Below are 24623 nucleotides of genomic sequence, written 5' to 3'. Positions count from 1 at the left end.
CATCCAGAGGGCTGGAAGAGTCCAGAGCAGAGAGAAAAAGTAGACTGGACGTGGCCAACAGACTTGACATGGCCGGGACTAGGGAAGCAGGAGTAAGAAGCAAGAGAATAGTGAGAACAGTGGGGGAGGTGTTGCCCCCATTGTATAGAGAATAATACTGTTGCCATTATACAGAGAGTAAATGGGTATCTGGGAGGAGGGAAGCCTGTGGGGGAGGTAAAAGAGGCCAGGATCCTAGTGCAGACTTTGAAATGTATAAAGGTCCTTGTGAATGGGGACTGTAGGATCCTGAAGGATAGCATGGACTTTGATATGCTGGTCAGTGCCACATATATCAATAGAGAGCCATATGTCCCTTCCACCAGAAGCAAGGGAAATGACTTATTTTGACAGACAGGAGCATGTTTTACAAGTTCCTGAGGATAGTGGTTTTTATCTAACCACCAGAAATCCTTCTATAGTCCAGACTGAGCTGAGCCAAGTCATTTCTGGACATACTTCCTGAGACCTAACAGAAATGCTCTTGAGTCCCATGAAGTGGCTTAGCAGGCTTATGTTTGGGACAAACAGAACGCCCTGAGTTTCCTTTGGAACTATTGCTAAGGAAAGCTTCCAAAAATATTGTTTACCCCAAGAGATTGTATTTCCTGATGCCCAGAATGTTGAGCTATGTATATATTCCAGAAGAGAAAAATGGTCATTTAGGAGTATTATGGGATTCCCACTAAGTTTCCAACCAAAGCTTACTTTGGAGATTGAAATTGTTTCCCTTCTATAACCAATGACTTTGTCTTCTTTGGGCGCCATCTATGAAGAAAGTCAGAGGTGAGTACAATGAGCAGGACTGAGTCTTTCAGGGCACACTGTTCCATCCAATGCAGCCATTTTTGCTCTTTCATCACCCATGTTGTTATCTTTGCTTCTTTTGTATTTGTTTTAGAAGGTCCTAGGGTTTTAATAATGGCTAAGTGGGCAAATGGCTAGCATCCAGCAATTCTAAGATTTGCTGACTCCTCTGAAGGGCTGGCCAGAGGAATTCAGAAATTCTTTCTCATGCAGCACTCCAAATATGTAGTGGCTCAATGGGCGTGTATTATAGCTGTTCTGTTTTCCGCTAGGGGCACTTCGGTGAAGACTATGGATTCATCCACTTGAGCCGATTTACTGATCAGCAAAAGAGCATAATCCATAACCCACCAAGAGTGGAAGTAACTGCATGTCCTGCCTGAAAAATGCCCATGTTCATCTCAAAGATAAGAACTAGCAGTAAGTGAAATCATTCTGCATTTTCCAGAGCTGTTTCAAACGTCTCTCCCAGAAGCAAAAAGTATTATCCAGTACTCAGCACAGCTATGTCCTCCTCTTCTAGTCCATCTGCTAAAGGGTATGGTGAGGCAGGAGGACTGAGAGAATTGCAGAGCTCCAGGGAGAAGGAAGCAGAAGTGTCTCCTGGGAAGTTAGACCTCCCTGAGTAGTGCTGATGTGATGTGGGTGTAGCAGGATTCTATGGAGCAGCCGTAAGTGGTGGAAGGAGAGGCCGGAGTGGCCTCTTGAGGTCTGTTCAGTAGCACAGCCCTGGCAGAGATGGGTTTCGGCCAAGGAGGCTGTCCACTGGCTAAGGGGGACTGGAGGACCCCAGGGGCTTGCATTCCACGTCCCCCACTGCCACCCTCTCCCCTGTGGTTCCAAATCAGCATACCCTTTCCATTCCCTTCCTTCTCAGGAACAAAGGCAAAAAAGAGAAGATTATAGACTGCCTCAGGGCAGGGGCCTGGTTTAAACATATCTTTAAGGCTTAAATTGCCACCTCTTCCTCCAGGCCTAGTTGTACAATATCAGACCAGCCCTGTTTACAGTTCTTATATAGTGACTGTGCAATTAATGAATAGTTTGGAGTATAATTTCAGTAACAACCAGTTGGTCCTAGGGTCTCTTTAATCGTTCTTTTGTCTGGGGTGTAGAGCATTTACTAATAACAGAGATACCATTCAGATTGTTACACCTGAGAATTGCGGAAAGAAAAGCCACATCCACAATTGTCCAGTTAAAGCAAGCTTTATTCTGGGGTGCACCTGGGACTGGCTGATCTGGCTGCCTCTCCCTATGTCGAAATTTTAGAGAGCAGCCCCTGCTGGCCTCTTGAAGTCCCTTTTGTAGGAGAGATCAAGTGTCCCAGGGCCAGAGAGTTGGCTGCTCTACACTGTTGGAAAAAGACAGCAAAAGGGAAGGAACAGGGGTCAGGATGTGCATCATGTGAACGGGGTCGCAAGTTTAGTGTGGGTTGAAAAACACGTTTGCAGTTTACATCAGATCTAAGAAGCAGGAATTTAATCTTAATTTACAAATAGAAAGTAACTTGCATGGGCTTAACACAGGACAAACAGGAGCTTATTCTTTAACTACAAACAGAAACCTTTTCCTGCACAGGACAAACAGAAACGTCTTTATCACAAACAGAAACTTTAACTTGCAAGGGCTTAACATAAGACAAACAGGAACATATTCTTAACTGAACCTTCAACCTGCAAGGTATATTTCCCCTGTTTGGTCTCACAAGCTATATGAGCAATCCTGGAGGAGTCACCCTGTAACGTGGGTATTTAACCTTCGGTGGGCAAAGCTGCATTTTGTGTTTTGATACCTTATAGCCTGTCTTAGCTAGTTGCTATAATAAGAAAAGTTGACCTTTGAGTCAAGCATCATGTGAGAAAGAAGAGAGCAGGTCATCTGTAAAGGACTCTTAAACAGAGAAACAGGATACCCAGGCTTTCTGCCAAGGAGCAGCTTTATTTGTGCTGGAACTGGCTCAGCAGATTGACATCCAAAGGCTGAGCCCCAAGCACAGTAGGGCTTCAGCTTATATATATTGTAGCCCCTTGGTCCCCCTCGTATGGCAACATATATTTCCATGTGTAGTCTATGGCTACAGGTCTATGATATTAAGAAGCTACAGGAATGGGTTCAGGTTGCTATGGCATTGAGGACCCACGAATGTGGTGAGGGTGAGCATGCACACACTAGTGCTGCTTAGGCCTCTTGTCTTTCCCTTGTTCTAGGCGGACCCTTACCACACTCCACATGTTGAATTAGATCAGACTCCTGAAAGAATTGTAAATATCGTGAGACAGAAGAGTTTGAGAAAACCGTGTAGGAATTTCGGTGTTTTTCTGTGCCATCACATTTCATGTAGATTGCCTTCCCCTGAAGATAAACACTGGTTGTTAGGTCCAACAGAGATGCTCAGAAAGGCACCTGCAGTTCTGTGACCAGAGAGTGAGCTGGACCTAATGAAGTATCGGATCCCGGGGTATGGGGATTCAGGACCACTGGGATGGTATTGTATCTGGGGCTTGGTAGTCTAGCACAAGCCTCCATCTTCTTCCATTTGGCTTCCTAATAACATTGGGATATTTTAAGGGTTAGTACAAGGGATTATATACCCCTTTTCTTGGTATTCTTGGATGATTTGCTCGATTCCCATAAGGGCTTCTTGACTTAAAGGGTATTATTTTATATTTCACAAAGCCCAGAGCCTAATTACAATGATCTTGGGCCATCCTTAGCCCCCTAAGCAGCCGTTCCTTGCCTACCTCTGTGTCAGACCTAATGCCCTGTGACTAGCAGATAAAATCTTGTAGAATGTATCAACAAAACTGCACTTTCTACCCACCAAAAGGCTGAGTCACCACAAACACGGAGACCCATAGAAGACATTTCTATTTCCTGTCACCCCTCCCTGATGTTCCCATCAGGTGCATATTTGAAAAGTGTCTTCATTGATGACTTCCTTTGCTGTTACGATAAAAACTTCATGAAAAAGCTTCCATATTGGAACATGGGATTTGGGGTAACCTAATCCTATGTCCCTGGACCATGGTCACTCATATTTGGCTCCAGAATAAATGATCTCTTCTCCTTTTTGAGTTGAGGGCTGTGTTTTTGTGTCACTATCACTAAACTATTTCCTGCTGTTGCCTACCTAAGAAGCCCGTTTTCTCCCCAGGGGGTTGGTTTTCCTCTTGTGTTTGTACCTCACCCATTGTGGTGGTCAGTTTTGCTCACATGTGTCTGGTCCTTTGGTCTTTCAGCAACTTGTAAAGCCACAGTCTTTCCACCAGGAGTCAGAATCTAGTTTAGGGGTCACATTACATCCCTTAAGGCCAGCGAAGAGGACTGAGTCCCCGAAGCCCTCAGTGAGTTTGACAGCGGCTTCTGAACACTTCTCCAAGATCAGCTTTTATATGTCTCTGATCTTATAAGGAAAAGGGGGTGTCCATCCAAGTGTCTTTCTTTGTCTGGTCAATTCCTGTCTCTCATTAAGAGCAGGAGGGGAGGAGATATTCAGGAGGGAAGACAGGTTCTGGATGGGCCCTGGGCCCTCAGAGTGAGGAAGAGACTCCTTTGCCTGCTTTCTGGGTCTTTAGCCACCTGGGAACCTCTGGTGTGAGGGAAGTGGTGAATTCTGGGTGGGTAAAGCAGTCCTTGCTTAAGTCTGGGTTATCTCTAAAACAAATAAGGCCTGTGCATAAGGCACCTTTGAGCATTTACCCTTTTCTTTTCTGAAACAAATCTCATTGTAAAATTGTAATTTTTGGTGCAAAAACACGGCTCGCACACCAAAGGGAATAAGATATAATTTATTCTGGAGCTAAATGCAGGGGACCATGGCCTGGGAACTCAAATTCTGTTACCCCAAATTCCATGTTCCCGTAACTAGCAATTTCATTGTTTTTATAATAACAGAACAAAAGAAGTCATAAATCAAGGTGTTTTTAAGAATACATTGGTGGAAACATTAAGAAGGTAGTCACAGCGAATCAAGGAAATCTTAGCTGTAGGCCTCAGGAGCTATGTGACGCCTCTTAGCCTTTTGGTAGGTGGAAACTATGGTTTTCTTAATAATACATTCCGAAAGGTTTCTTATCTGTTAGTCACAGGATGTTAGGTCAGTCACAGAGGTAGGCAGGGGATGGTTATTTAGGAGGCTGCAAATGGCCCGAGATAAAAGTGTAAGTAGACTCTGGACCTGCAACATTCCAACCTCTCTACAGTCCTGACATTTAAATCAGTCAGTCAGCCTTTGAAGACTCAACTTCTTCCCAGGATTCTTGTCTGAAGTGTGTGTGGGGGCAGCGGGGAGGTGGAGGCTCCCTCTGAAGGTTATTTCAGACCAGAAAAGTATGAGGCTTTTTTTTTTTTAAGGTCCGGGCATCAAAGTGATCCCAATGAGTAAGGAAACAGTGGAGGGAAGCCTTCGTTGAAGATAAGTAGCTATCCATCTGTAAATTAAAAAGAAATAAAAAGTAAAAAGCTTTGGTGAGGCAGGAAAACAGGAAATTCCGGAATTTGATATGAAAGATGAAAGGTCAGAGCAGGGGTGGGGGGTTGGGGGGGGGAGACTGTAATGACCCGTAAAAGGTCGCTGGCCACCTCACTTCAGCCCCCTTCTCTCTCTCTGCCTCTTCCCTTCGTGGAGTCACGCCACAGGGGAGGCACAGAACACCTCCAGGTTCCTGTGGCCATCAATAAACTATGCAGGGACACTTGGCTCAGCCTGGGAGGAGGGGACTGGACCTGCCTGGACTGAGTCTACCAGGTTGATCTCAATCCTCGGGGGAGTCTTTGCCCTGGAGGAGATGGGAATGGGAGATAGGCTGGGGGGAAAGGGGGGGGGGAGAACAAGGGAATCCATGGCTGATATGTAGAATTAAATTATATTGTAAAATAAAATAAAGATAAACCATCTCTGTTCTTGTAATGATCCGTGTGCCTTTGTGCAAGTCATTGTGAAAGCGTGAACCTGGAAACGTCAGTGGTTGCCCTCTAGACTCAATCACCCACTGGAGATTTCCCTTTTTCTTTCCCAGCTTCGTGAGCAACGACAAGGAGAGAGCAACCTGTTAGAGTCCTCCATTTTTTCTGCCCTCCTTCAGGAGTACCAGGAGGAAGAGAAGCCTATTGGAATAACCATTCCCACTGAGGTCACTTGGATATCTGGTGACCTTGACGGATTCTTCCTGCATTTTGACTGGCTGGTCTTGATCTGCCTGTGATGGATCCCACTCTGGAATAAATACTGAGTCTCCCATGTCAGGGATGTCAGCCACTTCCTAGTGATTGTATGAGTCGGGGAGCATCTCCGTTCCCTCCTTAGACATCCCCTCTGCCTCGTTTCTTCAACTTCCTAACTCACCAGTCCGTATCATGTTCCTCAGTCCAGATGGAAAGCAAGCACCTGGAGTCAGAGTTAATTCTCCCACTAATCCCGCCCCCCCCCCCAAAGAGAGCTGTCAGTCAGCTGCCTGGATTAGGATCCACTCATTGTAACTGATCGCACGCAACATAACGTTAAATCCCTGTAATCTGCAGATACAGGGCATAGAAAACACAACAGCCACGACAAAATGCAACAGAAAAAATGCAACCCCCACGCTGAAGGCTCCGGGAACATCATGGAAGAAGGGGAAAGGATTGTAAGAGAGGGAGGACCAAGGCAAGATAAACTCTTCTAAAAAAAGGGGTGGTGAGGGGGAGAAAGAAGAAAAGATACCATCAGGAGGATGGGGAATCAGATTAGATCTGGGAAGGGGGGGTGAATTTGATCAAGATACATTATATGAAATTCTTAAAGAATTAACATTTTAAAAAGCTTTAAGCAGAAAATAAGTATTACTCATGATCCATCTCCACCCACCTCACCCCCAAGAGACTCTCCAGTGTGAGCACAGACAAACAGCTGGGTGTTCTTCCTAAGAACATACATTTGCAGGAAAACACAGCTGTAAATCCCCGCCTGTGCTCACACACACAGACACAGACACACACACATACACACATACACACACACACACACACACACACACACACACGCACGCACACAAACACACACACACCTGGATACAGATCACTGTTTACAACATTTACCTTTGTCACATACTTTCTTCTAATGGGAAAGAAAAAGCTCATTAAAAATTGAAACATGATTGGATAGCAAGGCATCAAAAAAATGAAAAACAGTGCAGGAAAAGACAGTCTCAGGAATGCTCGCAGTCCTTAGCCTGTCCATGTCCCAGCAGCTAGACACTGAGAGCAAGAGCTGTTGTGGGGTCTCCACCAGAGAAGACGGCTCCAACATGGGGTAAGCCAACTGAAAGTCTTATTAGCTGTCCGGTGACTACACTGGGTGTCCGGGATCCCAGTGTAGCACCAAGCCTTTCTCAAGGTGACCGTTTAAGCACAAAAACCACATCCTTTGTTGACAGGCTTCAGTTAACATGAAGTTAGCCAGAGGTGAGGTTAATCCATTTAGAGACTTTCCCAGAACTCTGGACTTTGATGGATTAGGTCTTTGTTTTCGTTTTTGGCAGATGGTGCTGTAAAGTGGCAGTTCCACTGAGTCTGTCTGATAATCAATCAAAAGGGATTTATTCTGGGTTAACTCACAACATGCATAAGGGAGTTGATCACAGGATCCAGGAGGGAGGGGTGGGGCGCGGGCCAGTGCGGTTCTCTGGAGAACTCTGCCTTCCTCTGCAACACCAGCATCCAAGACCACGAGGTAGCCAAGAGAGCGAGCACATACGCATTCCAGGTCTTAAGGGGTCTCCCTCTGCCATGCCCCCCTCAGAGTGGGGGGAGGAGGGTTGTGGGGGACCTAGCAGTTACCTGCTGCCTACCAGGGGCGGTGCTTCAGGGTAAAGCCCAGACCACCACCCCTACAGTGCTCTCCATCCGCCGACTTATAGCCTGAGTAGTACTTTCATCATGGAGTCAGTTGTGCTAAGGGCTGGGGGTCTACTAAGGTCCGCGTGTCTGTGACAAATCGATTTGTCCTCTGACCTCTACACATATGCCGTGGCACATATGCATCCCTCACCAATAAATAAATACAGGTGGAAATTATTTTTAAAAACGTAAGAGGGATTAAATTAATAAAACATGCTCTTGTGATGATTAGTGTTGTCAACTTGACTGAATCTGTAATTGTCTGGGAAATAGGCCTCTGGGCACACCTGTATGTGATTGTCTTCATTATATTACTGATGGGAGAAGACCACCCTCAGCTGTGAGTGGGACCATCCCTTGAACAGAGGATCTTAGACTGTAAGGTGGAGACAGCATGCTGAATTGCAGCTTGCATTCATTCCCATCTCCTAGTTGTTGCTGTGATGGGACCGGATGTTTGACTTTCCCCATCATGATGGACTGCGAGTCAAAATAACCCTTTTTCTCCCTCAAGTACCTTTTATCCAAGTATCTTGCCACAACCACAGGACAGAAACCAAGATGGGTAGAATAACTTTTGGTGTGCAATGATTCCTGCTGGTTTCCTTGCAAATGATCTCCAAGCTTTCCCCTTTTCTCTGCCTCATGAAATCACACGACTCAAATCTATACAGAACTTTGAATTTGCTTAATAGAGTCGCAGGAGCCTTGACAAAAGGACGTAAGCAGTCAGGAGAAGCTGGCGTTGTAAAGGCTAAGTTGAAGTTACCAAAATAAAGGACTGGATAATTTGGGCACCTTGAATGGTATTTTTGGTATTTTAATTCATAGCAAGTGTCAAGAAGCTAATTAGAAGGAAGAAGACCATGTTGAATTATGTGAGAGAGCTTGCTCTTCTTTGCAAATCCCATGAAGTAGTTGCCTGTAGTTCTTTGTCTAGGGGTGGGACCCTGAGAAAATTTCCCTTTTCTACATTGAGGTATTCATTGATATTGCCATTGTTCTGGTCTTGTTTATGCAGCCATTTCGGTAAGAGACTGTCTCACACAAGTATTGTGGCTTCCTGGTATTCTCGTATCTCATTCTTACAGTCTTTCTGCTTTCTCTTCCTTGACGTTCCCTGAGTGGTCAGCCTTCAAACCATCTACATACAAACAACTCAAAAAATGTACACAGCAGGTTTTGTTTAAATACACACATCTATGTATGTGTATGTCTATGTAACACATGTAATCAAATAAACTGTCATCTTTGGGTGGGGCATGGGAAGAACTTAAGGGAGGGTATCCAGGAAGAGCTATAATTCTATTTCAATTAGAAACATTTTTCTTTAATTTTTGAGATTACATCATTTCTCCTTTCCCTTTCTCTCCTCCAATTCTCCTGTGTACCTCTCCTTGCTCTGTTTCAGATCCATGGCCTTGTAGCTGAAGTTTTTCTGTGTCCTCAAGCCCACAGGCTTCAGCTGGCCTGAGAGAGAGACAACTAGGAAGCTGTTTTTAGCTCCATTTTAGAATTTTTTTTTTTTAAATCTTTCTCAGGTTTTAGGTGGAAACTCTTACCCCATGTTGGGCACCATTTATAGCTAAAGTTTTCCTGTGTCCTACCCAGTTTTCAGCTGCTCAGACCCAAGTAAACACACAGAGGCTTATATTAATTAAAACTGCTCAGCCATTAGCTCAGGCCTACCACTGACTAGCTCTTACATTTAAACTCAGCCCGTTTCTGTTAATCTATATGTTGCCATGTATTCCGTGGCTTTACCTGTGTGCCATTACATGCTGTCCTCTGGACGGTGGGCTGGCGTCTCCTGACTCAGGCTTCTTCTTCCCAGAATTCTCCTTGTTTGTTTATCCCACCTGTACTTCCTGCCTGGCTACTGGCCAATCAGCATTTTATTTATCAACCAATCAGAGCAACATAGATTCACAGCATACAGAACATCCCACAGCATGGCCTCTTTTTCATTAATTGTTATTATGTGCATATTTGTATGTATACATACATATATTTCCTAAATATAATCTTCTCAGTCTGTACAATGTTACTTGTATGTATGTTTTCACGGTTGACCATTTGGTATTGAATAACCAGTTGGGCTCTTCCCTGGAAAAGACTATTTCTTCTTAGTTGTCTGTAGTTCTTGGCGTAGGATCGAGGCCTCATAGGTTTTTCCCGCCCCCACTTTGGTGTGTCACTTGGTATCATCCTTTTTCATCCTTTTTCAGGTATTGTTTAGGCAGTCATGTTGGTGAGAATTTATGGATGTCGCTTCTGCCATTACTCAGAGACATTTTTTTTAAAAGGGAAAAAAATTGCATTAAATGAGCTAGATGAAAGACTGTACTTCCCACTGTGGCTTCTGAATCCTGAGAAAAAACACACTATGGTCCTCACTCTGTTGACCTAGAGAAAAGGCAGGATGTGGTCTTCTGATGTGCTGACTGTGCAGAGTGTATGAACTCCTGGGAAAGTCAAACAAGACAAAGGATTGTTATTCATTGAAGAAACAGTTCTTAAAAAAAGAAAAAAAAAATGTCCTTAGGCTGGGCATGGTGGCCCACGCCTCTAATCCCAGCACCAGGGAGACGAAAGCAAGGGGATCTCTGTGAATTCAATGTCAGTCTGATCTATGTAGTAAGCTCCAGGCCAGCCAAGGCTATTTAGTGAAACTCTGTCTCAAAAAATAGTAACAATAACAACCAACCAACCAGCCAAACAAGCAAAAACACTCTTTGCTGGGTAGCTTACACCTAAAATTTCAGCACTGAGAAGCTAAGACAAGAGGATTGCTGAAAGTTTGAGGATAGTGTAGACTACACAATAAATTACAGGCTGTTAAAACATGAGCCTTCAGACCTAATCCCACAGCCTGAACCAGGCCACACCTCCCTGCAGCTCTCTCTGGGACAGACAGTGAAGAAGCAATCTGTGCTGTGACTTGACATCTCTCCTTTTATGGTACCCGGCTTTCCAAGCTCCCTGTCATGTATGTTATACTTATCTAAATCATGTGATGTGAAACTTCCTACCACCCCTAAAAGTTTGTATCACCTATGGTAGTTTGAATGTAATGGACCCTCATAAGCTCACAGGGAGTGGCACTATTAGGAGATGTGGCCTTGTTGAAGTAGGTGTGCCCTTGTTGGAGGAAGTGTGTCACTGTGTGGGTGGGCTTTGAGGTTTCCTATGCTCAAGCTATGCCTAATTCAGTTCACTTCCTGTTGCCTACAGATCAAGATGTAGGACTCTCGACTCCTTCTCCAGTACCATGTCTATCTGAATGCCACCATGTTCTGCCGTGATGATAATGGACTAAACCTCTGAACTGTAAGTCACCCCAATGAAATGTTTTCCTGTATAAGAGTTCATGGTATCTCTTCATAGCAATAGAAACCCTAATGAAGACACCACCCCTAAAAGTTTATTTTTAAAAAAAAAATCAGACCTTCCCTTTGTTCTGGGGGCTGATTTGTGACTCCTTGGGAAGATTCCTAGGGAATTTGGTCCAGAGATGAAGGATGCTCTCAAAAGAGGCTCTTCTGGCCCCTCCCCATACTGTCCCTCCCCTCCCTACCCCACCCCCCACCCCATGACTTTCTCTCCCCAGTCACATCCTTGGGAAGCTCCTTTCTAGTCTTTAAAGGGAAGCCTCTCCTTCCCTTTAAGGCCTCATCATACTTTTATTGAATTATTCCTGTCTAATGTTCTCTCTCCCTTTTGAGGCCCCATCATGGCCTTGAGGCCCTCTCATTTCAATAAACTCCATTAAAGGGAATTGTGTCAGCTTTCCTTTGTAGACAGATAGCTGCTGTTATTTATATTTGTTATATTTAACATGGGCCAACCTGGGCTACAGTGTCTCAAAAACAAAAGTAAACAAATTTAAAACACATCTTGCTGAGCTTTTGCAAATCTCATCAATAGCAGGAGTGTTCATTTGGGATTGGCTTTGCCTGCATGAGTCAATCTATGAACAAATCAATCTCCTGCCACCAACCTGAGACCCACTTTACTACCAGGATCTGTTCTCGCTGTCCATTCTCTGTCTTTTGTCCCCAGTGTTCTACTGGGGACTTCAATTTCATCCATCTTTGCTGTCTACTCCTACTACACAAAAGACCCAAATGAAACTGTAACAACTCTGGTAGCAACAAAGATTCTGAAGAGAGAATCTTGGTCTCTCCTTTCGCCTATCAAACCACTGAAATGAGGGACCACAAGAATTCCATGCTGAGGGAGTAGAAAGGCTGGAGCTTGGTGACAGACAGAGGAGAAACTTGTCTCCCAAGAGGAGGTTTCACCAGTGTGGACCACTTGTCAGACCTTCTTGCAGAAAAGACTGAAGCTGGGAGGAGGAGGATGGACAGAAGACTCCTGGACCAGAACCGCTTTTGCATAGCATGTTCCCTCTGTTTAAACCTAAGCCTCATGGTAGTACCCTGAGGTTGGACTTGGGAGTTACTGGATCTCTCCATTTGTTCCTCTTCCCAGGGTGGCCACATTTTCTCTATTTTGCTATCACTATCTAATTGGCATATCCAGAATCAGTGGCTCGATCATCTTGTTAGGACTGTCAGGGGCCAGGCTGGGGCTCTAAAATCTCCAGTAATAAGTCCAATGAACCAAAACTGATTTCCCTTCAAAATAATACAAGGGGATGGCTGCCTTGGTTTGCTGGTGTGTCTAAACCCACACTAGCCTAGTCAAAAAGCAGCCTTTACTTCTTCCAACAGCCTTTATGCCTACACAGACAAAAGCCCAGCTATTTTGATGCTTCATGTCTAGGTGGCTTCCCTTTTACAGTCCTCTCTTGTAGGGGGCATGAGATCATTGTACTCACAGAGAAGCACCAAGAAAACCAGGAATGTTAAACACACAGGGTTGCCTCCACAATGGAGGAGATAAAATCAAATTCCTGCATTCCGTCTAGAAAGCTGAGGGAGGAGGATGTTAACGACCTGGTGACCTTTTTGCTATCTTAGGAACAGACCTAGCCCTAATTCCCCAGAATGATTATCTTAGACTCTTCCCTCTCTAGACTATTATCTTTAGTCCCCAGTTAATAGAAGCCAACCCTTAGAGAGATGTCACATGTATTTTATGGCCTGCTGACCTATGTGCTGTCTCAGTCAGAGACCACAGTAGAGTCTAGACCTTTTAGCTACCTTCATGGTTACATATACTTCGTAAAGGAGTGTCTAAGTAGTCACACATTAAGCTTTATTGTGGACCTGGATTTGGAATGATTGTTGCCTAGAAACCCTTTCCAAATTCTACTGTGTTTAAATTGCCTACAATAAACCGCCTGGCATGAAGACTCTCTAGAAGTCTTGAACCAAGTTGACAAAGTCAATCTGAACCAAGTTTCTCACCTCTTCCCAATCCACTTCCCTGTGGGACAGCTGCAGAGACCCCCACCTCTCTACCCACCCCTGCCTATTTTGCGTAGAAGAGAAACTTGTAGAATTTCTTTTAACCAAACTCCTTTGTCCTTCCCACCTTAGGTCCTACATTTTCGTTTTTCTTGGGACTATAAATCGTGATCCTGTGACTTTTATGGGTGATCTTTTCTTTCCTGAAACCATCTTTCATTTCGTGGAATCACACTTTAAAATGCTTCTATGTGTCCAGACTAGTTTAGTTGACTATACTGAACTCTCCAATGATGTCTTTTACCCCAGTTTAGCTGGAAGTTGTCTGCTTCACATTGTCAGCCAGCAGGCCCACGTGACCATAATCTCTCCAAACCCCGAAACGCCATTCCCATATTCATCTGGTGAAATCCCTTCACTGCCTTCCACCACACATGTACCATTCCCCACAAACACTGAACCTACTTGTGACAGTTGCAGGATCACTGATACTGGAATCAAGATTTCTTTTTTTTTTTTTTTAATTTTCTATTATTTAAAACAATTTTTAAATTTAAATATATTGCGTTCATATTTTTCCCCTCACCCAAGACTTTCCAGATTGTGTCCCCCTTCCTACCCACCAAACTTTAAGTTCTTTGTCAAAAAAGCAAACAAAATCCCAATACCATAACAAAACCAAGAAAAAATAACCCCTTCCAAACACACACACACACACACACACACACACACACACACACACACACACACACAAACCTACCAAACTGCAATCAGATAAAAGTACACAAAAACTATAGAATCCAATTAAACACTGGTCAACTACTGCTGAACACGAGGCCTGTCCTGGAGTGGCTGACATCCCAGTGTCATTCTATTGGAGAAAACTAGAAGTTTTCAAACTCAATTTTTTTTCATCGTTACACAATTCAGAATTTAAGCCTAACTCCAGGCTTTCCAGTAGATTCTTGCAATCTGCGCATCCATTCATTCTTTGAATAGTAATGTTTTAAGCACTCACAAGGTACCAGTTTTCAAACTAAGTGCTGGTATGAGACTTGAGGGAAAAAGCATGATTTCTGCCTCTGTGAAATTTACAGTCTAATGAAGAAAATGATAAATAGGTACTACACAAATAAATATAAAATTATAAAATGCATTGTTACAAATGAAGAAGGCCTATGAAAGGTGCTAAGAGAGAGTCATGGGGGACCCAAGTTAGACTGGGAGGGTCATGAAAGTACTCTCTAGACATGTGGCCATTAAGCTAATGTGTGAGAGAATGGGCAGGAATTGATAAAAATGAAAATGACTACCGAACAGGAGAAGAAAAGGGTGTGAGTAGGGCCTATAAGAAGAAAGTGCTAGAAGTACTCCAGGACATGAAAACTCAGGGTGGCAGGATAAGGACTCTGGATAAAGGTCAAGGGTTAGATAGGACTGTAAACCTACTGATCCTGACAGCACATGTTGGGGTGTTCAGAATTCATTCTAGTTTCAATAAAACGTCATTAGGAATTTTAAGCAACAGATTTAATGTGATAAAATTTTAGGAAACTCTCTTGCTCTGTGTAGTGGGATAGAAAGACAGAGAAAATTAAGTAGACAAGAGAAAGACAAAAGGGCTTTTCACCTCTGTATTGGGTTTCCACTTCCTGGTGGTTGAGAGTCAAGGACCTCAATACAGCTGTCAAAATCAGTGAAGCTTGTCTACACAGAGATGATGTCTATTTTCGAAGGTATTTCAAACATGGTTAAAACAACAAATACGCTTGTGTAGGGCCAGAAGGTATGTGACCTTTGAGCTTAACCTTATCAGGGCACCCTCTCATGACCACGTCTGAACCACACACCTCATAAAGTACCTTGCAGTTTCATTTACAAAACAAAGTTCCTTAAGATAAGAAAATCAACCAAGTCACCCCCTTGTGTATTTTTACTTAACTTTTAAACTTTGTTTAATACTTGAACTTGGCTGCAAAATATATTTGAGCATTATGACTTCAAAAGCAACAAAATCATGTGTATAACTAATAGCTATTGCTAAGACATTTCCCTTTCCACTCTCCACCCCTGGCAAATCTAAAGCATGACAAGCTCTGCCTTATCAATATTTAATAATCCCAGGCCTGTTTCAGAATGACTCATCCCGAAATCCTATTCTGTGTTAAAGCCGAGATCTCGTCTTTACCTGGTGATGGGCTGGGGGCGGGAGGGGGGTGGGGGGGTGGGTTGGAGGGAGGTGGAGTGGGGACAGGGCAGAGGTTCCTCCATCTTGTTTGTATTCTTGCTGAGGCTGTCCCTAGGTTTAACTAAAATCTGATCTCCTTGATGGAAAATCCCATGGAAAACTTCCCAACTCTATCTAGGGATCAAAGGTCAGGCTGCCCCAGCTAACTTACCTTAGCCTTTGTCAAAACTGCCTGTTTGTGCGGAACCTCCTCCAGCTCGCCTCTTATCTCAGCTTCTGTTAAAACTGCTTGCTTCAAACTGCTCACTCTGCAAAGCTCCCCCTCCCCCTTGCAGCTGCTGAGCAAGATGCCTGGACGAGGTCTCTGTCCTTAAAAACCCCGTGTTCTGGACATTCAGGGCCATACCCGAATACAGCTAGAATAAAGACTTCCAATTGGCTATACACCCTGTCTGAGAGGTCATCTCTGGTGAGCTCCCCTTCATAACCTGATGAGAGGCTCAACTACTCAGGCAACATCTGGTAAGGATCTGGTTGTGTCTCCTCCACTACTGCCAACGTGAAGGTAGCAGGGGGCTATACTAAGTATTATTGATCATAATTGATATCATAATTGATGGGAGCTTAGGCTGGAGGAGTGACAGAAAAGATACAAGTAGGAACACTCCAAATAAATATATTTTGGAAGTAAAATTAATGTTTGCAAATGCATTAAATTCAGGGGGAAAAAAGAGAAAACAAGTCAAGAGCAGGTCCGAGGATTAATGGATGGTGCTCTTGACTAATGTGGGAGGAAGGGAGAAGAGAGAGTTGGCAGCTTAGGGCTGGGCATGGCAGACAGAAGAGGTAAAACGGGGGATATGCTAAATTGGGGTGCCTTTGATATTCCCTATGAGGAGATGTGAAGCAAGCAGTTCTGCTGATCAGCTGCCATCTCTGCCCTGCATAGCCTAATGTGGTCTTCATGAGTCCTAGGACTCAATACTTAAAAGAAAAAAAAAAAAAAAGAAAACAGAGCCAACTCATCTTGGTGTGTGATAGAGACAGCTAGCCAGCCACCAAATGTCTGCTGTCCTCATCCCAAGGAGGCATTTAGAACAGATATCAGCAGCTTCAGATGCAAGAGAACATGAAGATGAGTGATGGGTACATCTCCAAGGAAAGCTGGCTAACTCTCTTCCTCTTCTGGTTTATAACAGGCCTTGAGACTTCAGCACAACTGACTCCATGATGGAAGTACCATTCAGGCTGTAAAGTTCAACATGTAGACAACACCACCTGCCAAAACTAAAACAAAGGCCTAATCCATCAAAGTCCATAATTCTAGGAAAGTCTCTAAATGTACTAACCTTGCTTTTAACTTCTGTAGTTCCGCTTCTGGCTAATTGTCCTTGCTAAACTGAAGTATGTCAACATAGAACAAAGCTTTTGTGCTTATGAGCTCACCCTGAGAAAGCGTTGGGGCTACACTGAGATCCCAAACATTCATTCTAGTCACCAGCTGGTTAATAAAGACTTCCTATTGGCTGAAACCCATGTCCAAACAGTCTTCTTTGGTGGCTACCCCATAACATTTTGGTGCAGACAAATATAGAGACATTGAAAGTCACATGCTGAAAATATGGAAAAACAAAAAACAGGACCTTAAGTCTTCAAACTTCAAGGACAGATGACCAGTAAGAACCATTTTAGAATACACACACACACACACACACACACACACACACACACACACACACACACGAAACTTCTCTTGTGTTATACCATTGAAATGCAAAGGATTACTTCTTTAATTATACCTATAATTATAGGTAAAAATATCTATAATTTTTACCGAATTCTTAAATATTATTAAGGACCTGCCTTAGTAATATTCCCAGGGACCCAGAAAAGAAGCTACAAATGGCGAGAATGATTTTGGGGAAAAGAATCTACACTGAGCTCTTACTTAGTCCATCTACTTTATTCATCTGGAATAAGAGTCTATCTACACAGCTACAGTTCTGTTCTCAAGCCTAGCTCCTTTCTTGTCTGATTTCTCTCTACCTTTATCTGCTGTCCCCTCTAAGTTCTATCTTAATTCTCTCATCTTAGTTCTGCCCCATCTTGGTCTCTCTCATCTCATTCTTACCCATCTCGTTCTCCCCCATCTGGCTCTTCCTCATCTTCCATCTCATTTTTCTAGTCCTCCCTCTAGTTCTCCAGTCAAAAGCCTCCAAATCCTCTTTAAGTCTCTGAGGTTTACAGTCATATATATATATATATATATATATATATATATATATATATATATATATATATATCCATGCAATAACAGTGCTCTAGCCAAAGCAAGGTCACCAGGCTTGAATTCTTACAGGATCATAAAGACAGACAAGAGTTTTCCTCAGGCAGTGACTGCCAGGCTTTCTTTTACAACCCCAAATGGGAGTGGAAAGGAGGAGGTCAATTGAGAGCTAAAGTCTGTAGTGGGTAGCCATTCCAGCTTTGATCTGGAAGTTCCAACCCCCATTGAGGCTTGGGTAACTGTCATGCCTACAAGGCAGGGCCAAGAGAGGACCCTGAAGACCCGAGATCCAGATGTGCCGGCTCTCTTGGTTCCTGGACCCTGGACGCTGGATGTAGACCGAGTAGAGTTCTCCAGAGAACACCGCTGGACTGCGCTATGCCTTTCCCAGACCCTGCAACCTACCTATCCCTTCATTTGTAAGTTATGCCACTAAATAAACCTCCCTTTTAACTACGTGGAGTGGCCTTAATAATTTCACCAATAAAAGTCGGTTAATATATCAGAAAAAAGGGAATGTATTGCTCAATCTACATTCCTAGAAGTGGTTAGGTTAAATGTTAGGAGTCTATACTGTTAGTATAAATATCACTAAGGCTGTATAAGAAAGGAGGGTCTCAGCTTAAATTGCACAACAAAATAAAGCTATCTGCCTGACCTAGGAGAAAGGCATTGTTTCCATAAGGATGTTACCTTAGCTCAGGAGATCGTTTGGCTTTGGATGCTTGATAGGCATTTTAGATAAATACACTGTTAGGAGTTCTTGGAAGCACACGTAGCATACGAGAAAATCATTATAGGTATCAACTAATATATGCAAAAGCTAAAATATCACCAAGACTTCCTAAGCCATGGCTTGGCCTTTGGAAAAGTGCTTGACTTTTCCAAGTAGTAGCTTTTGTAATAGTAGTTGAATTCCATTTTCCTGCAGCTTGCAGCATCAAATTAATCTACTTACTATCTACTAACTATCCATCTCTATTAAACTCTGGTTGTTTCTTAAGCACCTTATATGAGGAGTTATAGTGGAAACTAATTTATGTATTTTGTAGAAACTCTGGTAGAGAAAAACAACATTTATTTCCTTAGGATAAATGCCAATAGGGATTGATGGAAACAGAACTAAAAGATATATATAGGTCAAACTCCCCAGATGAACATAGACACAAAAATTTTCATTAAAATACTTGCAAAGTAAATTTAAGAACACATACAAAAGATCATACACTGTGAGCAAGTTGGCTTCATTCCAGAGATGCAGAAGTAGTTCAATATACATAAATTAGTGCATGTAATAGCCAGATAAATAGATTCAATGACAGAAACCACATGATCATCTCATTAGATAGACAAAAAAGCACCTTTTGCACAATCCAACATCCCTTCGTAATAAAAGCCGCGTAGAATCTAGAAAAATGGCACATATCTCAACATAATAAAAGTGATACATAACAAGCCCACAGCAAGTATCATGCAAAATGGGGGAGGGGGGCAAAAAAAAACCCTCAAAGCATTTCCACAAGTCAGGAACAAGGCAAAGATGTCCACTGTCTCCATTCCTGTTCAATATAGTGCTTGAAGTCTTAGCTGGAACAATATGACAAGAGAAGGACATGGAGGGTAGACACATAAGAAAGGAAGAAGCCAAAGTAATCTTATTGCAGATGAGATGATACTAAACATAAATGTCCCTGAAGAGCCTACTAGGACAGTCTTTCAGATGATAAACACATTCAGTTCAGCAATGTGGCGGGACACAAGATTAACACACAAGATGCGGTAGCCTTCCTGCATACCAACTTTAAATGTGCTGAGGAAGAAATCAAGGAAACAGTCATTCACAACAATCAAAAAAAAAAAAATCTTGGAATAAGTTAACCAAGAAAATGAAAGGCATGTACAATGAAAACTTTAAGACACTCAGAAATTGAAGAAGATTCATTTAGAAGATAGATAGACCTCCCATGTTCGTGGATTGGTAAGATTAATACTGAGAAAATGGCTATCCTATTAAAAAAAATCTGTCATTCAACACAATCGCCATTGAAATTCCAATGCAATTTTTTGCAGAAACTGAAAAAGGAATCTCAAAGTTCAGAAGACACTAAAATCAGATACAGATACGACAATAAAATAAATGTATCAGTCACTCTCTCTGATGAACATAGATGGGAAAATTCTCAATTGTAAACTGAGTTCAAGAACACATCAAAGAGTGTGGTGGTATTGTGTTCCCCAAAATATTGTGTACCCTAATAAACTTATCTGGGGTCAGAGACAGAACAGCCACAATATTAAACATAGAGGCTAGGCAGTGGTAGCACACACCTTTAATCCTAGCATTCCAGAGGCAGATATCTACCTGGATCTCTGTGTGTTCAAGGATACAGCCAGGCATGGTGACTCACGCCTTTAATCCAGGGAGTGATGGTAGAAAGCAGAAAGGTATATAAGGTGTGAGAACCAGAAACTAGAAGCATTTGGCTGGTTAAGCTTTCAGGCTTTTGAGCAACAGTTCAGCTGAGATTCATTTGGATGAGGACTCAGAGGCTTCCAGTCTGAGGAAACAGGATCAACTGAGGAACTGGTGAGGTGAGGTAGCTGTGGTTTGTTCTGCTTCTCTGATCTTCCAGCATTCACCCTAATACCTGGCGTCAGGTTTGATTTTATTAATAAAACCTTTAAGATTCATGCTACAAAAGAGACCATTCTTTCTGATCAAGTTGGTTTTATTACAGGGCTGTAGGTATGGTGCAATACATGTAATTCAATAAATATAGTTCAGTGCATAGATAGATTCAAGGTTAGAAACCATGCGATCATCTTAACAGATGTACAAAAGACTTTTGACAAAATCCAGTATCTCTTCTTGATAAAATCCTTGAAAAGACTAAGGATTAAATGAATGTATTTCAACATAACAAAGGCAGTATCTGTGTAGGAGGCATGGAGGTCCTTGTGCTCACAGAGAAACACTAGGGGAACCTAGAATGTTAAATGCACAGGATCATCCTTTCAAAGAAAAGGATGCATAACCTGTTAACCAGCCAGAAGGCTGGGAGCAGATGTAGTTACTAGCCTGGTGACCTTTGCACTGTGTGGCTGAGACCATACAGGATGCTCCCTCATCAAAAGCTTCGTTTTTCTCAGTTAACCTACAGAACCCATCTTTATGAAAAGAGTCATATGTACTTTATAAAGAGTTTCGATGTAGTCACATCAGATCTTTATTTAGCTTACTTGTGTTTTATTGTGCACACAGAATTGAGTTAATTATCACCAGGAGAGCTTTCGCCAAATTGTGCTATACTTAAATTTACCTAAAATAAACTACTCGGGGTCAGACTCCCTAAGTTTGAACAAACTCCAGGTAGTTAGTCATGTTGAGCTGAACTACCTTCTTGCCCCCCATCACCCCCCCACATAATACAGATTGTACTCGAATACCCTCCACCTACATACATATATACATACATACATGCATACTCATTGCACTCACATAATCCCCCATACATACATACATACATACATACATACATACAAATAAATAAATGCTGAAATTTTCTCATTTGTATTCATTTTGTATTTGACAGTTTCCTATAATGTATTTTGATTATTCTCCTGCCTCTCATATTCCCCTCCTCCATTTCTGTCAAACTCTCATACCTTCCACTCCCTTTCTCAGATTCACAGCTGTTGGGTTTGTTTTGTGACCCATTTGCCTTAATCAGGACCATTTTTGTGACTACTGGATTACAAACTCTCTTATGGAGCATGGTAGGGTCATCAGAGAGTATTCAGATGAAGGCAATGGTTGCCCTGCTTGCTGAATTATTAATATCAAATAGTTTAGCAGTGAGGGGCAGGGCCCCCAAGGTCCTGTTCTATCCGTAGCTGACTGCTGATGGGCCCATCCTTGTGCAGACCTAGTACAGACATCCACAGTGATTGTGAGTCCATGACTGCAATGGCTGTGTCCTGCTCCAGAGATGACATTTCACAGCTCTTCTCATTATCTAGACCTTACATTCTGTCCACCCTATTTTTTTTTAGTGTTCCCCAGGCCTTAGAGTAAATGATATAAATATCTTGTTTAGGGCTGAGTACTTATCCATCTGTTAGTCTGAGTACCTTGTGTAGCCTTGAATCTCTGCATTCTCTGGAAAGAGGGGTTTCTCTGATTACGTCTGAGAGTAGCGTTTAGTTAAGAGTACAAACATAAATACTTAGAAGGTTGTAGATGAATTTCTAAATGGTCTTATTAAATAAAAAATCATGGAGCCAAATATAGGGGTAAATAGAGAGATCAGGGAAATAGGGAGAGCCACCAGCCAACCTTACCTCACCAACTCTGCAGCTTCCAAATGCCACAACTTCCTGTTTACCCACGCCTATATGTCTTGCTGTTCTGCCATCTGATTTGCTCTCTCCGTTCAGCTACATCACTTCTTCTTTCTGCCCAGCTCTGTTACTTCCTGTCTGTCTGTACAGACCTCCATGGTTAACTAGTTTTGGAATTTAAGGTGTGTGCCACCACACCTGGCTCTGTTTTCAGTGTGGACTTGATCACACAGAGATCCTGCCTGCCAAGTGAAGGATTAAAGGTGTGTGCTAACATTGCATGACTTCTGTGTTGTGGCTGGCTTTTTCCTCTGATCTCCAGGCAAGCTTATTTATTAAAGCACAAATAAAATATCACCACAGAAGGTGGCATGGTGCTATGCCAATTTAGCTATATAACAGTATTCAGTTGCTCCCCTACAACCTACGATCTTCCCCACTATGGTTTGGTTTTTTGTTTTTTGTCTGTGTTTTTCTGTTTCTTTTTCACAACGTTTACTGGACCAGGAATGTACTCCCTCCTATGAAGCAGGTCCTAGATCCAATCAGAATGCAATTGATTAATGTCTTGAAGAGATGTCACAATCGCACAAGCAAGTGTATCTTGCTTGGTAGATTAGTTTCATAGATTGAGGGATTCATAGATGGCTAAGACCATTGATGCCTTTTCTCACCCATCATTCTGCATAGATCTCCCTAGACCTTGAAAGCTAGCTGTCAGAGATGACATTTCAACCTCAGTTCCAGCCTGATTTCCCTAAATCGTGCACCCAACATGTGTGGTGTCCTCAGCGATAGAGTCTTACCATCTAGTCTGACAAGCAATCAAACAAAACACAGAAGATGCCTCTGTAGCATTCATGATCAACAACTAAGTAAACAGCTATCCCATCCCTGCTACTGGGGTTTTTAGTTAATAACCTGTGTCTTCTGGGAGCAGCTTTTCCCATCTCTTCCAGGTATCTCCCTTCCAACTTTTTTTTTTTTTTTTTTTTTTTTTTTGAGAAGAGGGTTTATTTGGCTTACACTTCTTTTTTTTTTTTTTTTTTTTTTTTTGAGGAGAAGAGGGTTTATTTGGCTTACACTTCTTTTTTTTTTTAATTTTTATTTTGCAATACAATTAAGTTCTACATACAGGCACAGATTCCCTTGTTCTCCCCCCTCCCGCCCCCCTCACCTTCCCCCCAGCCCGCCCCCCATTCCAATCTCCTCCAGGGCAAAGCCTTCCCCACAGACTGAGATCAACCTGGTGGACTCAGTCCAGGTAGGTCCAGTCCCCTCCTCCCAGGCCGAGCCAAGCGACCCTGCATAGGCCCCAGGTTTCAAACAGCTGACTCATGCAATGAGCACAGGACCCAGTGCCACTGCCTGGATGCCTCCCAAACAGATCAGGCCAATCAACTGTCTCACCCACTCAGAGGGCCTGATCCAGTTGGTGACCCCTCAGCCGTTGGTTCATATTTCATGTGTTTCCATTTGTTTGGCTATTTGTCTCTGTGCTTTATCCCACCTTGGTCTCAACAATTCTCTCTCATATAAACCCTCCTCATTCTCGCTAATTGGACTCCCAGAGATTCACTTGGGGCCTAGTCATGGATCTCTGCATCCAGATCCCTCAGTAGTGGGATGAGGTTTCTAGCACGACAATTAGGGTGTTTGGCCATCCCATCACCAGAGTAGGTCAATTCGGACTGTCTCTCGACCATTGCCAGCAGTCTGTTGTGGGGGTATCTTTGTGGATTTCTGTGGGCCTCTCTAGCACTTTGTTTCTTCCTATTCTCATGTGGTCTTCATTTACCATGGTCTTCTATTCCTTGTTCTCCCTCTCTGTTGTTGATCCAGCTGGGATCTCCCACTCACCCAAGCTCTCTTTCCCTCCACCCTCGCCCTTCACTACCCCCACTCATGTCCAGGCTGTTCATGTAGATCTCATTCCATTTCTCTGTCATTGGGCGATCCCTGTGTCTTTCTTGGGGTCCTGGTTTCCAGGTAGCCTACCTGGTGATGTGAGTAGCAGTCCAGTCATCCTTGTTCCACATCTAGTATCCTGTTATGAGTGAGTACATACCATGTTTGTCTTTCTGAGTCTGGGATACCTCACTCAGGATGATTTTTTCTAGGTCCATCCATTTGTCTGCAAACCTCATGATGTCATTATTTTTCTCTGCTGAGTAGTATTCCATTGTGTATATGTACCACATTTTGTTTATCCATTCTTCAGTTGAAGGGCATCTAGGTTGTTTCCATGTTCTGGCTATTACAAACAATGCTGATATGAACATAGCTGAACAAGTGCTCTTGTGGTGTGGTTGAGCATTCCTTGGGTATATGCCCAAGAGTGGTATAGCTGGATCTTGGGGGAGATGGATTCCCAATTTTCTAAGAAAGCGCCATATTGATTTCCAAAGTGGTTGTACAAGCTTGCATTCCCACCAGTAGTCCTTCCAACTTTTAAAACATAAATCATGGTTTTAATTTTGATTACAAGATATCAGGTTTCTATCATGTTCCCTTCATTTTGGACAGCCCACCCCATCTTCTTTATTCTCATCCCCTGCCTCCTTAAACCTTTCAACTCAATATTCCCCATCTCTACTTACGTATTACCCATGTTTCACTGTACCCCATCCCTCACACTGACTTATTTCTAGTTTCCTGGCTTCTCTAGGTACTCTAAGTTGAACACAAACTCGGGGATTCAAAGCTA

General features: G+C 42.9%; 2 long non-coding RNA genes across 2 annotated transcripts in view; both read left to right on the top strand.

Annotated features, from left to right (window-relative positions):
• LOC131925821 (uncharacterized) overlaps nucleotides 1-2777 on the top strand; it is a 40621-nt gene extending 37844 nt beyond the window's left edge. The window contains exon 3 of the long non-coding RNA XR_009383360.1: nucleotides 1119-2777. This is a non-coding gene — a long non-coding RNA (uncharacterized LOC131925821). The remainder of the gene's footprint in view (nucleotides 1-1118) is intronic.
• Nucleotides 2778-10313: 7536 nt separating this feature from the next.
• Nucleotides 10314-16820, top strand: LOC131925510 (uncharacterized). The gene is made up of 2 exons (XR_009383270.1): nucleotides 10314-11055; nucleotides 16488-16820. It is a non-coding gene; the product is annotated as an uncharacterized LOC131925510 (long non-coding RNA).
• The last annotated feature ends 7803 nt before the right edge of the window (nucleotides 16821-24623 follow it).

This window comes from Peromyscus eremicus, chromosome 15 (assembly GCF_949786415.1).
Source record: "Peromyscus eremicus chromosome 15, PerEre_H2_v1, whole genome shotgun sequence".
NCBI lineage: Eukaryota > Metazoa > Chordata > Mammalia > Rodentia > Cricetidae > Peromyscus > Peromyscus eremicus.
This window is presented reverse-complemented; position numbering and strand designations above follow the sequence as displayed.